The sequence below is a fragment of the Aethalodelphis obliquidens genome, unplaced genomic scaffold (assembly GCF_003676395.1).
Source record: "Aethalodelphis obliquidens isolate GAN/ISIS:26980383/991018 unplaced genomic scaffold, ASM367639v1 scaffold38, whole genome shotgun sequence".
Taxonomy (NCBI): Eukaryota; Metazoa; Chordata; class Mammalia; order Artiodactyla; family Delphinidae; genus Aethalodelphis; species Aethalodelphis obliquidens.
The window spans coordinates 18,102,242-18,115,569 of NW_020837982.1; the positions used below are offsets into that span (position 1 = coordinate 18,102,242).

Below are 13,328 nucleotides of genomic sequence, written 5' to 3' on the forward strand. Positions count from 1 at the left end.
CTAAAATATTACCTGGCCCTCTACAGAAAAAGTGTGCCGAGCCAGCTTTACAGCACAGCGTGGGCAGGGTGACTGGGGCAAAGCAAAGAGATAATATTTAACCATCAACTCTCAGAATCGGAGGAGATCCTAGGCGTCTTCTAACACCACCTCTCAACTCTTCTATGCCTGTGTTTAGGAACAGAGTCTGGAAGAGGAAACCACAACAAAAATACAACTCATTCTCCTGTAGTTATGAATACAGGCTTTGGAGTCAAACCCAGGTTTGCATCTCAGCTCCTACTTCCCCTTAACTCACTGTGAGGCCTCGCATAAATTAGTCACTCTCAGCTTCCGCCCCCTCATCCATGCAACTGCGAATACTGACCTTACAGGGTCACTGTAAGATGAGTTCCTGTACGGCACTTAACACAGTGCCCCACATACAGGATACGCGTGGTAAATGGAAGCTCTGATGAGTCAACTTGTTAATATTTTGGTTATCTATCGAACGAGTACATAATATGCATGGGATGGCCACTTTTCTACATCCCCTAACCTTCAAATTAAGAAGCTTCTTAAAGGACAACAGTGTTCTTGAGAGGACGTTCTTGAGAGGACGTTCTTGAGAGAACACTGAGAATCAAACTATCTGAGGGGAAGGAAGAGATCTTGGAAGTAACTCAGTCCATCTCTAGGACTCCTACCAAGGAGCCACTCCAGATACCTGAACAGTCCCGGGCCTGATGCCCACATCCTAAGGGTCCAGCCTTAGAACACACAGATTCCTCTCCCAGCAGCCTCCCCATCCTGAGCCTTGTCCTTTCTTTGAAGATTTATGGGAAACCCCAAATTCCTTCTCCCCAGGGCAGTCCTCGACCTATCTCAAGATGGCTCTCTTGCCTCTGTGTATTCTCTTTTCCTGGAACCTTTCATTAATGGTCATGGTTTAAATGTCCTTCATCACTGACTATGGTCTCTAGGGTTTCAGTCTCCAGATACCAGGTTTCAATAATGGAAACCTAACCTAAGACCTCAAAATGGCACAGGCTGGGAGTCCCTTTGGAAACAGTCATCAGTATAGTCATGTTCTGTGACTACCCATCTCACAAGTCGGTCAAACAATAAAACTAGTTGCTAGTTTTAGTTCTCCTTTTCCTATTGGAAATTCAAGTTGTGCTCTTTACCAAGCTTTAATAAAAGAGTTTTAAAGATTCTCCTCGTAAATAAGATAGTCACCAGCATGGGGCTGGCAGAAGGCTCATTACTACAAGGCTATAGTGTGAAATGGAGAGTAAAGAGAACATTCCCATTTTCCCCCCATAAACTACAGTTGCTTTTACCTTTATCCTAAATTCACTCTAGAATGTGTGAGAATTATATACAACACACGAAACCACAGCCTTTTCAGAGAATCTCAGAACCTTGAAACCACTCTGAAAGACCACTCGCTTTGCAAGTGCTGGCAGTCGTTTCAAAACGACTCATGCACATCTCAGATGAGTAAGGCTGGCAGCAAAGTGGGTTGCTTTCCATCTAGCGCGTCTGCTGACGGCTGGAGTCACAGCGTGAAGACCTGCCCTGCCTTCCCTGGTTACCAGCTACGAGTCCTTGGCCTTCCCCTTCCAGACAGCAGAGATACATGCTCGGTTAAAAACAGCTTCCCTAAAAAAAAAAAAAAACAGCTTCCCTCACCAGAATTTAAGGTCCAGGACAGCAGAGATTTTTTCCACTATTATTTTCTCTGCTGTACACCCAGGGCCTAGCATAGTACCTGGCAGAGGGAGAGGCTTAACAAATGTTCGTCAAATAACAAATGTTTGTGGAATAAAGCCTGACCTCACTGAGTTGCAATGATTAACACATGGAGTTGAAAGAAGTCTGCAAACTAAAAGGTGTCAGAAAGTATAAAGAATTATTATTTTTATTAGTGATGTACCTCACTCAAAGAAAATTTGCTTTTTGGGAGTCAGTACTGAAGAGAATTAGAAGGGTGAAGCCTAGATGTAATTAATCCTCCAGGCCTCTATGACCCCAGGCACCTGGCTATCTCTTCATCAGACTGTTTTCTTTCGGCTAAATACCATTTTCTGAGCTCTCTGAATTCTTATGACAACTCAATAAAACAGGTACTACAAGTCCCCTTTGAGACACGGGATAAGTGACGCTTGAAGATGAAGACACCTCCTCAAGGCTGCCCACCTGGAAGCAGCAGTCTCCCAACACCACGGAGAGTGACCTGACACCCCGCATTTCAGGGGGCAAGCCCGACAAACACCCAGATTTAGAAAAATGTGCGTAGTAAACACGCCTTGTTTGGAAAACAATTTATATCACGTGTCAAAGAAAGAACACATAACTCTGATTCAGTATTTCCCCTTTGGAGAATTTATCTTACGGAAAGGAAAAGCTCAATGATGGTCACTGCATGGTTTTTCTAAGAGGAGGAACACTGAACATATGCAAAAGTTACATAATGGGGTAATTAAGTAAAACTCTGAATATACATTCAATACAATAAAAACGGTAAATATCCGGGACTGTACGAAAGTGCTTACGTTGAGTAAGAGCAGAACTGCATCTCCTCCAACCCAAGCTGGGTAATAACGGTACAGACGAGGTCGGGATAGGAATACGGACAAGAAGGGTAGGACTTCGTGGGGTTCAATAATGTGGGTGAATCACTTACATTTGTGCATGGAACAGTTTTAAACATTATAAATCACATTTTCTCACACCCCAAATCCCCATCCCGAATTTCCCATTCCTTGCAAAAGCTAAACACCCAAACCGCGTCAATATTAATAAAAGGTGGTAAAAGTCGGTATCATCACTGTGCAGTACTGCTGGAAACCATTTAAAAGCAGAAAAAAGCCTTAGAGCTACATCCCTGTCCTCACTCAAGCTCCGCGGGGCAACAGAAAGGCCCGCGCCGCAAGGCCAGCCCAGCACCGCCAGGGATGTCAGTCTGCGCGTCAGGCTGGGCTTCCGCCCGCAGCTGCAGGTCCCGTAACGGCCGGACGGGCCGCGCGCCAAGCCCGCGGACGCCTACGAACCGGACCAGACCGAGGGCTGCGCGCGGCCGGGTCCCCGCCGAGCCCCCCGCCCTGCACCTGTGCCCCGCAGGGCCGGCCCGCCGGCCGCGCCACCACCGTCGCCGGCTCCCGCCCGCCTACCTGGCCCCGACCCCAGCCCCGGCCCCGCCGCAGCCTCCGCTGCCGAATGAGGAAAGCGCCGGAGCACCGGCGGCCTCTCCAAGAGCAAAATGGCGACTCAAACCCGAGAACTGCGTCCGCAGCGACTGCGACGCCTGTGGGCGGGGCCGCTCAAGGGGGCGGGGCCGATAGAGGGGGCGGGGCACGTGGGGCGGGGCCTCGGGAGGGACCATCCGTGTGAGGGGCGGGGCAGGGAAGGCGCCCACAGAGGGGAGGCGCGGGGCCTTCTAGTCTAGCTGGAATACACCAGGCCGGATGAGGGGCGGGGCCATGGGCGGGGCGAGGCCACGAGTGGGGCGGGGCTGACTGGAGGGGTGGGGCCAGGCTGGGCGAGGGGCGGGGAGAGGGGCGGGGAGGGTGGGGCTGAGCCTCGAGAACCCGAGGGCGGACTTTTTTTTTAAAAGCAAATTTATTTATTTATTTTTGGATGCGTTGGGTCTTCGTTGCTGCGCGCGGACTTTCTCTAGTTGCGGTGAGTGGGGGCTACTCTTCCTTGTGGTGCGCGGGCTTCTCATTGCGGTGGCTTGTCTGTTGCGGAGCACGGGCTTTAGGCATGCTGGCTCAGTAGTTGTGGCTCTCCGGCTCTAGAGCGTAGGCTCAGTGGTTGTGGCGCACGGGCTTAGTTGCTCCGCGGCATGTGGGATCTTCCGAGACCAGGGCTTGAACCCGTGTCCCCTGCATTGGCAGGCGGATTCTTAACCACTGTGCCACCAGGGAAGCCCGCGACTGCGGACTTTGATGTCTGGAATTACAAATGTCTGGGTTCAAGTCTTTACTGGCCTGTAACTTTGGGCAATGTCGCTTCACCTCCCTGAGCCTCAATTTCCTCAGCTGAAAAATGGAGATGATAGTAGCACCCATCTCAGGGGTTGCTGTGAGGATTCAGTAAAATAACACCTGCGGAGCTTCCAAAACAGTTTCTGGTGCATAGTAAACCCTCAGTTGTTATTACTACTATTATTTGTTTGTTGCTCTTTCTTCTTTTATCACAAAGTAAGGAATTGGTGCTTGCCTGAGTTCCTTATATTTAAGTATGTTTAATACATATATAAAACATAATAATAGAAACACGTATGGAGCACTTACCATGTGTCAGGCCAAGTGCTTAACATATATTAACTGTAACTTATTTAATCCTCACAGAACTATGAGGTAGGTGTTATTATTATCTCCATTTTAATAGTTGTGGGAACTGACACCCTGACGTTAAATATCAATAACTTGCCTAAGGACAAACATGGACAAGAACTTCAACCCAGGCAGTCTGGCATCACGGTCTGCACTAAGCTAGACCCTATACCACATCGCAGCTCCAGTTCTGCTTTGGATTTTTCACTAGAGTGAGTCTTGAAATCGTTCGTGAGAGGTGGCACGGCCAGCTAGAAGCGGCCGGACTCAAATGGAGTCATTTAAGACATTTCCTTTGCCTGACAGCTTCACGGGATCATACCTCTGTGAAGAACAAGCCCCGTGAGCCCACAGACAGATTCAGGTGCAAAACTGAATGCCCTTACTTCGGTAAGTGGACTTTGGTTTCACCCACTGCTTTTGCGCAGACCCAACCCTGACGCACCCGACCTCCTGGCTTCAACCTGCGTTGGCTCCACCCAGCACTCCAGGTTGCACGTGACTGGACCTGACCAATCAGGGCCACTCATCCCTCTCAGCTCGCTGATTCGCTCCAAGGACAGGCCGTTGAGCCAATGGGAGCCCAGAAGACGCAATCTCGCGCCGCAATGGGCTACGGAGCCCGTAAACTCCTTCCCTTCAACCTCTGAAGCCAGGGGCCTGCGTGTTGTCCCCTTGCTTACTTGTCTTTGTTCTTTCCCACCAGCCTGTTCCTCCATCCCTGAACTGTAGGGCACGTACACATGCTGTTCCTGCCTCCGGGAATGCTTTTCCTCCTGCTGCCCTCGCCCCTCATTAACTCCTACTTAAACGTCTAAGCACAATTGTCATTTTTAAGCCTTCTCTAAACCACTCCCCTTCTCAAAAAAAAAAAGTACTTTTCTTTCGTTAGGCTTATCGTGATCGCTAATTATGTGTTTATGTGGATGGTCATTTTATAAATATCCCCACCCCCGCCCCTATAGACTATAAGCCCCTACGGGCAGGTTCTTTGTCTCTTTTGCTGATCCCTGTTTGCAGGTACCCAGCACAGTACCTGGCACAAGTGTGGTACTCAAGAAATGTCGGTACCATGGGTGATCTCAGAATTACCCTCCACCATGGAAAGGAGGAGGGCAGTAGCACAGAATTGTATAGTATTTTCACCACACAGGGACAATATTCCTGATAATTTAAAAATCGTCTCTGCTGAGCCAGTATGAGCTAGCTCCCACATACCATGCTCCCAGCATTTGGCAATGAAATTGTTAGTTTCTCAATCAATCAGTTTCTCCTCATTGGAGGCACTTAGCTTACAGTTTGCCTTGCTCTATTACACCAGATGCCACTTCTCCATCCACTTTCAATTCTCCAAAGACTCTTTTGAAATCCTCCATAGGCTGATGTCTCATCTCCCTTCCTCTTTATCCTTGGGGTTTAGGCCATGGGAGTGAGCCATGGTGGACATCCAGCCCAGATGACCCACTGGTGGCTGCAGCCCCAGTCACTACCTGACTGCAACTCTGTGAGAGACCCCAAATGAGAGCCACCCAGCTGAGCCCAATCAAACCACAGAAGATTGAGAGATAATAATAAATATTTGTATTAAGGTGCTGAGTTTGGAGATATCTTGATACACATCTATGGGTAATGAGCAAGAAAGGAACAAAACCAGAATCTAAAGACTGGGGTCAGTTTCACTCTAATGCGGTTGTGGTTAGCCTATTGCTAAGCTTGATAATCGCCTGCCCACTTGGAGGTTTCCAGGGTCTGCATATTATGGAAGTGCTCAGTTTGCCTGTACCACCTCATTGACCATATTCAAGGGCCAAACTGCTGCACATAGAATATGAATCAAGACACCTGATCCTAAGACATTTCCCTTCAACGTTTTTTTAAAGGAAGGAAAAGCATCTTTGCTATAGTTTTTTTGTTTTTTTGTTTTTCCTGTGGTACGCGGGCCTCTCACCGTTGTGGCCTCTCCGGTTGCGGAGCACAGGCTCCGGACGCACAGGCTCAGCGGCCATGGTTCACGGGCCCAGCCGCTCCACGGCATGTGGGATCTTTCCGGACCGGGGCACGAACCCGTGTCCCCTGCATCGGCAGGCGGACTCTCAACCACTGCGTCATCAGGGAAGCCCTGCTATAGTTTTATAAAGGTTTTTAGTGGAGTGGTAAGCCAGAAACCCCCAGTCTGCGTCCAGCCTCCTCTTTGCAGAAATGACCTCAGGTGAAGGCACCTCTCTGAACTTCAGTTTCCCCATCTGAAAAATGGGCACTGAGATCAGCAGCTGCATGGAGATTCTGGGTGGGAATGACTTTTCCGTGGAATCAGTGAGTTTTGCAGCTGCCTCTCCGCCTTCGTGTCTCTGGCCATCAGGAATGAATAAACAAGGCTTTGGTTTTCCTGCAAGTGGAGGAGGATGGCAGCTTGTCTGGCCATTGGAGGCTGCAGAGGCCAGGGGCCTGCTCACTAGACAGGGAAATTAGGAAGTTTCCCACATTGTGTTCTTTCCCTCATCCTCCGGATTTTCTCCTTTTTTAACCCCCCCCCCCATTAGAAAAGCTTCATTATCTTTCGTGATGAGTAATATTTACATGTTATAAAAAGTTCAAACAAACATGAAGAAAAAATTTAAAAGATATTTGCCATTATCTCACTATGGAGAGATAAGCATTTGACTTTTTTTAACCTCCCTATTCCACTTAACAATTTATTTATTATTTTTTAATTTATATATTTTTGGTTGCATCGGGTCTTCGTTGCTGTGTGCGGGCTTTCTCTAGTTGAGGCGAGCGGGGGCTACTCTTCCTTGCTGTGCTCGGGCTTCTCATTGCGGTGGCTTCTCCTGTTGCGGAGCACGGGCTCTAGGCACGCGGGCTTCAGTAGGTGTGGCAAGTGGGCTCAGTCACTGTGGCTCGCGGGCTTTAGAGCACAGGCTCAGTAGTTGTGGCGCACAGGGCTTAGCTGCTCCGAAGCATATGGGATCTTCCTGGAACAGGGCTCGAACCCGTTTCCCGTGCATTGACAGGCAGATTCTTAACCACTGCGCCAGCAGGGAAGCCCCTCCACTTAACAGTTTATTGTGGACACGGTTCATGTTAATGAATTAGGTCAATGTCATCATCGCACGTACAATGGAGTAAAGAGCAGAGACTTAGGAACCAGACGGCCTGTATCCAAATTCCTTTTCCTCTACTCACTGGGTGTGTGACCTCCTTTACCCCTCTGCACTGGCTTCCTCACCTATAAGATGGGAACGACCACAGCTTCCACCTTACAGGGTTGTGGTGACATCCAAATGAGCTGTCACCTGGCACACAGGTGCTAACCTCTCACTACAGCCACACTTACCGTGAGCCGTTGTGATATGGAGGTACCATGACATTTTTAACCCATCTCCAATTCTGGGCACTTTTGACTAATAGACACACCTGTCTTTGCACCTTTCCTCAACTATTTTCTCTCAAAGACAAATACCATATGACATCACTTATATGTGGAATCTAAAATATGGCACAAATGAACATATCTATGAAATAGACTCAGACATAGAGAACAAACTTGTGGTTGCCAAGGGGGAGAGGGGGTGGGGGAGGGATGGACTGGGAGGTTGGGATTAGCAAAGGCAAACTATCATATATAGGATGGATAAACAACAAGGTCCTACTGTATAGCACAGGGAACTGTATTCAATATCCTGGGATAAACCATAATGGAAAAGAATACGAAAAAGAATGTGTGTGTATATATATATATATATATATATATAACTGAATCACTTTGCTGTACGACAGAAATTAACACAATATTGTAAATCAACTATACTTTGGTAAAAATATGCATTAAAAAATTTTTTTTAAATTATTTTCTCTCACTAAATTTCTAGAAGTGAACTTGCTTGGTCAAAGGATATGCCCTTTTACAATTTTGTTCCCCAGAAATTTTGTACCAATTTACATTCTTGCCAGAAGGTGAAGAGTGCCCTTTTCCCCTCATCCCCACCGACACCAGGCACTAACCATTCTTTCACTTGGCCGAGTGGATGGTCAATGTTTCCTGGGCATTTACAATTGTTTCTCCACGTCCAGCTGCCTGTAGCTGCCCTGGCCACCTTGCTAGGTGAACTTCATCTCCATTCACTCACTCAGCAAATATTGAGAACTTAGTGCATGCCTGGCCCAGTTAGAGCCGGGCTACAGCAGACACAGCAGGGCACACCCCTCGGGAGGCGAGCCACCACATGGTTATAGCAAAGCCTCTGCTTCAGTGCCCAAGAAGCTGTGCCGTAGAGGTGAGATCTCTGTACATAAACATAGAATGTACATTTTGTAAATATATGAATGATATTACTATTATCACTATATATGACTCATTATCATTCTACAGATCATGATAATATTGCATATGATCATGATCATTTTCAGCCACAGGACCTTAGAAATCACTTCTCCTCTCCAGCCTTCCATTTTCTCATCTGTAAACAGGCACAGTTGAGAGGATGGGGTGGGAGAGTGTGTGTTCAGAGCCTGGCAGCGAGGCTGTAGCAGCCTCCTCCCGCTGGCCATGCCCAGCCCAGGCCTGGGCCCCGAGCTTCTTGCTGGCCTCCCACTCTCTGCAGCTGTTCCCCTCAGCACGTGGCGGGCACTGAGCTGAGCCACAGCAGCACCCTAGCTGCCAGGACCGTTTTTAAAAATTACTCCCATGATGGAAAGTGCAGAGTTGAGGGCTGATGATCCGCCAGGAGCCACCTCCCAACTCAACTCCACTGGGTCCCTCCCAGCCTGGAGTCACAACAAACACTCCCCAAACCCTATTTCTCAGGCTCAGCGCTCCAGGTCCCTCCCTCCAGGTCCAGGGAGAGGCATCCTGAGCTGCGTATTAGAGCCTCCTGACCCCCTCCCTCACCTGCCCTGCCACTGCACCAGCTGGAGGCCCCCTTTGCCACCATCCTGCTGGCAACTTCTCCTCCCCCTTCTCTAGAAGCCCCTCCAAAGGAAACGGAGGGAGGGGGGCCCACCTGGTGGTGCTACACCTGCCTTGGCCCACCTGCCTCCCTCCCAGGAGTGAAGCTGGCCACCTCCTTCACTTCTTCCTGGGCTCTTGCCACTCATTCATGTTCTGTATTTGGTGGAGGTGGAAGCAAACAGAAAGAAGTTTTTCCCCATTTGCATCCCATCATAAGTGTTTATATTAGTCAGGACTCTTGCAATGAAACACGATTCACACCAGCTACAAATAAAGGAGCAGGGACTGATCGGTTTATGTAACTTAAGGGCCCAGGGTGAAGGTTCAGGTATGGCTGGATCCTGGGCTCCACGACCCCAGAGTTTTGTCTTTCTCTATCTTGAAGCTCTGTCTGCTCTCTTCACTTCCATGGCTTTATTCTGAGACAAGCTCCACCCATGTGATGGCAACAGGGCTGCCCTCACTTACAGGCTCATCTAGAACTGGCCTCAGTGGGGGAGAAGTCCGGCCTGGTCCAGGGTCCTTATCAATCTATGATGAGGGACTCCAATGTCACACATACACACAGACATCACACACGCTCAAAGGTCCCCCACATGGATGGCACACCCAATCATAAGTCACACACTCACACAGATGTGACTCAGTATTCACATGGATGTCACACACCCTGGAATCTTTCCCATTTAGATAGTGTATTACAGTTGTATAAATGCCCACCCAGGGAGGGCTAACTCATTTACATTTCATTTATGTGCCACTTTTTCACATACCTCTTACATAAAGCAGGCTGCAATAAGTCTGATGTGTGTCAGAATGAAATAAAATAGTGCAGAGTCTTTGTAAGGATTAAATACATTCAATTAAAAAACAAACAAAACCCTGCCTGTCATCAAAAGGCACAGACTGAGAGGAAGTATTCACGATACGTATATGTGACAAAGGACTTACATCTGGACTATATAAGCACCCTTTAAAATCAATACTAAGGTTCACTTCACACCTGCTAGGTTGGCCTTAATGAAAGTACTTTAAAAAAACCAGAAAGGACTTCCCTGGTGGTGCAGTGGTTAAGAATCCATCTGCCAATGCAGGGGACACGGGTTTGATCCCTGGTCCGGGAAGATCCCACATGCCGCGGAGCAACTAAGCCCGTGTGCCACAACTACTGAGCTTGCGCTCTAGAGCCCGCGAGCCACAACTACTGAGCCCATGAGCCACAACAAATGAAGCCGCGAGTCTAGAGCCCGTGCTCTTCAACAAGAGATGCCACCACAATGAGAAGCCCGTGCACCACAATGAAGAGTAGCCTCTGCTTGCCGCAACTACAGAAAAGCCCGTGCACAACAATGAAGACTCAACACAGCCAAAGATAAATAAATAAATAAATTTATTAAAAAAAGATAACAAGTATTGGTGAGGTTGTGGAGAAATTGGAACCCTCCTACATTGCTGGTGGCGATGTAAAATGATGCAGCCATTCAGAAACAGCTTGGCAGTTCCTCAAAAAGTCAAATATAGAGCTGCCATGTGACTCATCGGTTGTGCTCCTGGGCATCTATCCAAAAGGACTGAAAACAGATGCTCAAACAAATACTTGTATACACACGTGAAAAGCCGTATTATTCATAATAACCAAAGGGGGAGAAAACCCAAATGTCCATCAACAGATGAAAGGATAAACATGTGTGGTGTCTACACACGAGGGAATATTATTTTTTAATACATTTAATTCTTTATATTTTCTTTTATTTTTGGCTGTGTTGGGTCTTCGTTGCTATGCGCGGGCTTTCTCTAGTTGCGGTGAGTGGGGGCTACTCTTCGTTGCGGTGCGCGGGCTTCTCATTGTCGTGGCTTCTCTTGTTGCAGAGCACGGGCTCTAGGCGCGTGTGCTTCAGTAGTTCTGGCATGTGGGCTCAGTAGTTGTGGCTCGCGGGCTCTAGAGTGCAGTCTCAGGAGTTGTGGTACACGGGCTTAGTTGCTCCACGGCATGTGGGATCTTCCCGGACCAGGGCTTGAACCCATGTCCCCTGCATTGGCAGGCGGACTCTTAACCACTGTGCCACCAGGGAAGCCCCCGCACAAGGGAATATTATTCATCCAATAAAAGGAAGAGGCTACGACACAAGGCACAGCATGGATGAACCTCAGAAACCTGAAGCTCAGTGAGAGAAGCCAGACACAAAAGGCCACATACTGTATGACATTGACATGAAACGTCCAGGATAGGTAAATCCACAGAGACAGAGGCAGATTGGTGGTTGCCAGGAGCTGGGAGGAGGGCAAAAGGGGAGTGATTGCTTAATGGCCATGGATGTTCATTTTGGGGAGATGAAAATATCTTGAAACTAGACAGAGGTGCTGGTTGCACAATACTGTGTAAGTACTAAATGCCACTGAATTGTACACTTTAAAATGGGCCATGATGGAATACACGTTATTCAAATTTCACCTCAAGAAAATCAACAGTAAGAAAGCAAGGGGCTTCCCTGGTGGCGCAGTGGTTGAGGTCCGCCTGCCGATGCAGGAGACACACGTTCGTGCCCCTGTCTGGGAAGATCCCACGTGCCGCGGAGCGGCTGGGCCCGTGAGCCATGGCCGCTGAGCCTGCGCGTCTGGAGCCTGTGCTCCGCAACGGGAGAGGCCACAACAGTGAGAGGCCCGCGTACTGCAAAGAAAAAAAAAAAAAGAAGAAAGCAAATAATCCAGTTTTCAAAATAGGCAGATGACTTGGACAGATGCTTAAATAAAGAAGATATATGAGTGGTAAAAAAACCCACAAAAAACACAAAAAACAACACATGAAAAAATGTTCAATATCATTAGTCTTCAGAGAAATGTGAATTAAAGCCACAATGCTATATCACTAAACGCTCACGAAGATGGCTAAAATTCAGTTTAACAATAGCAAATCCTGGTGCGGGTACAGAGGACCTAGGACTCTCACTTTGCCGGCGGGGATCTAAGCCAGTACAACCACTCTGGAAAACACTTTGGTGGATTCTTACAAAGTTTAACATAGAACTCCCATAAGACCCAGCCATCCCATTTCCAGGTATTCACCCAAGAGAAATGAAAATGAATGTCCATCCAAAAGCCTCGCACATGAATACTCATAGCAGCTTTGTACAGTCTCCGCAAACTGGAAGCAACCCACACATCCCTCAGCTGGGGAATGGATAAACTGGAATCCTGCTCCTGGATGAGTCTCAAAAACTTTGTGTGAGTGAAAGAAGGCAAGACAAGAAACTGCAGACTGTGTGAGTCCTTTCGTAGGGAATTCCCAGGAAACTAATCTAAGGGGACCCGAGGCAGGTGAGGGAGGCCTGCAAAGGGACAAGAAGGAACTTTTCACAAAGACGGAAAAGTTCTATTGTGTCCCGTAGCGCGACAGTGGACCGTGCAACGATTACATTGTGCCTTATGTAGATTACACCTCCGCAAAGTTTATTGGTAGCAACCGGCCTGGCCCTGAGGGCAGATCCTGCATCCTGCGTGCCAGTCCCTGTGCGCTTGTGCGCACTCATTTCCTGCCTCTTTCCCTCCAAGCACCACTCCCCACGCCCGTCCCTCACCCCCCCCCCCCCCCCCCCCCCCCCCCCCCCCCCCCCCCCCCCCCCCCCCCCCCCCCCCCCCCCCCGCCCCCGACCGTGTTCAGGCCTCCGTGTTTTCACCTCTGCTGTTTTGTTCATGCTCTCCCCCTCCCAGCTCTGCTTGCTGAATCCTGACCCCACTGACACCCAGCTCTGCGAAGCTTCCTCATCCCACCCGCTTCCCTGACATGTGACTTTCGCTTCTCTTTGGGCACTTAGAGGCATAACCCGCCAGCCAGGCCACCCATGGCGAGGCGATGGATGGGGGCAGGTGAGGGAAGACTTAGCTGAGAAGAGGCTGGACTGTAACGGACTCAGAGTCAGGGGCACGGAGGGACAGTGCAGTAACTGTCTCCTCAGCCCACTGTCCAGCAGGCGGGTGGGGGAACAAGTATGAACCCAGGAGGAGTGCGAGGAGGCAGGCATGGACCAGACTTTAGAACTCAGAAGAGCCAGAACAGGGGC

The 13,328-nt window shown here is 48.9% G+C and overlaps 1 protein-coding gene and 1 long non-coding RNA gene across 9 annotated transcripts in view; one reads left to right on the forward strand and one right to left on the reverse strand.

Moving 5' to 3' along the window:
* The window catches only part of PRPSAP2 (phosphoribosyl pyrophosphate synthetase associated protein 2), a 39,494-nt gene extending 36,193 nt beyond the window's left edge, over positions 1 to 3,301 (reverse strand). For 2 of the 8 annotated variants that reach the window (XM_027131212.1, XM_027131217.1), the window contains exon 1: positions 3,156 to 3,301. The gene's annotated coding sequence lies outside the window, so the exon portion shown is untranslated. Of the gene's footprint in view, positions 1 to 12; positions 2,515 to 2,537; positions 3,082 to 3,155 lie in introns of those variants that run through there. The other 6 variants (XM_027131210.1, XM_027131216.1, XR_003438079.1 and 3 more) reach the window with 5 other exon arrangements.
* A 316-nt stretch (positions 3,302 to 3,617) lies between these two features.
* LOC113632754 (uncharacterized) lies at positions 3,618 to 6,258 on the forward strand. Its single transcript, XR_003437940.1, has 3 exons — positions 3,618 to 3,666; positions 4,629 to 4,712; positions 5,743 to 6,258. It is a non-coding gene; the product is annotated as an uncharacterized LOC113632754 (long non-coding RNA).
* The last annotated feature ends 7,070 nt before the right edge of the window (positions 6,259 to 13,328 follow it).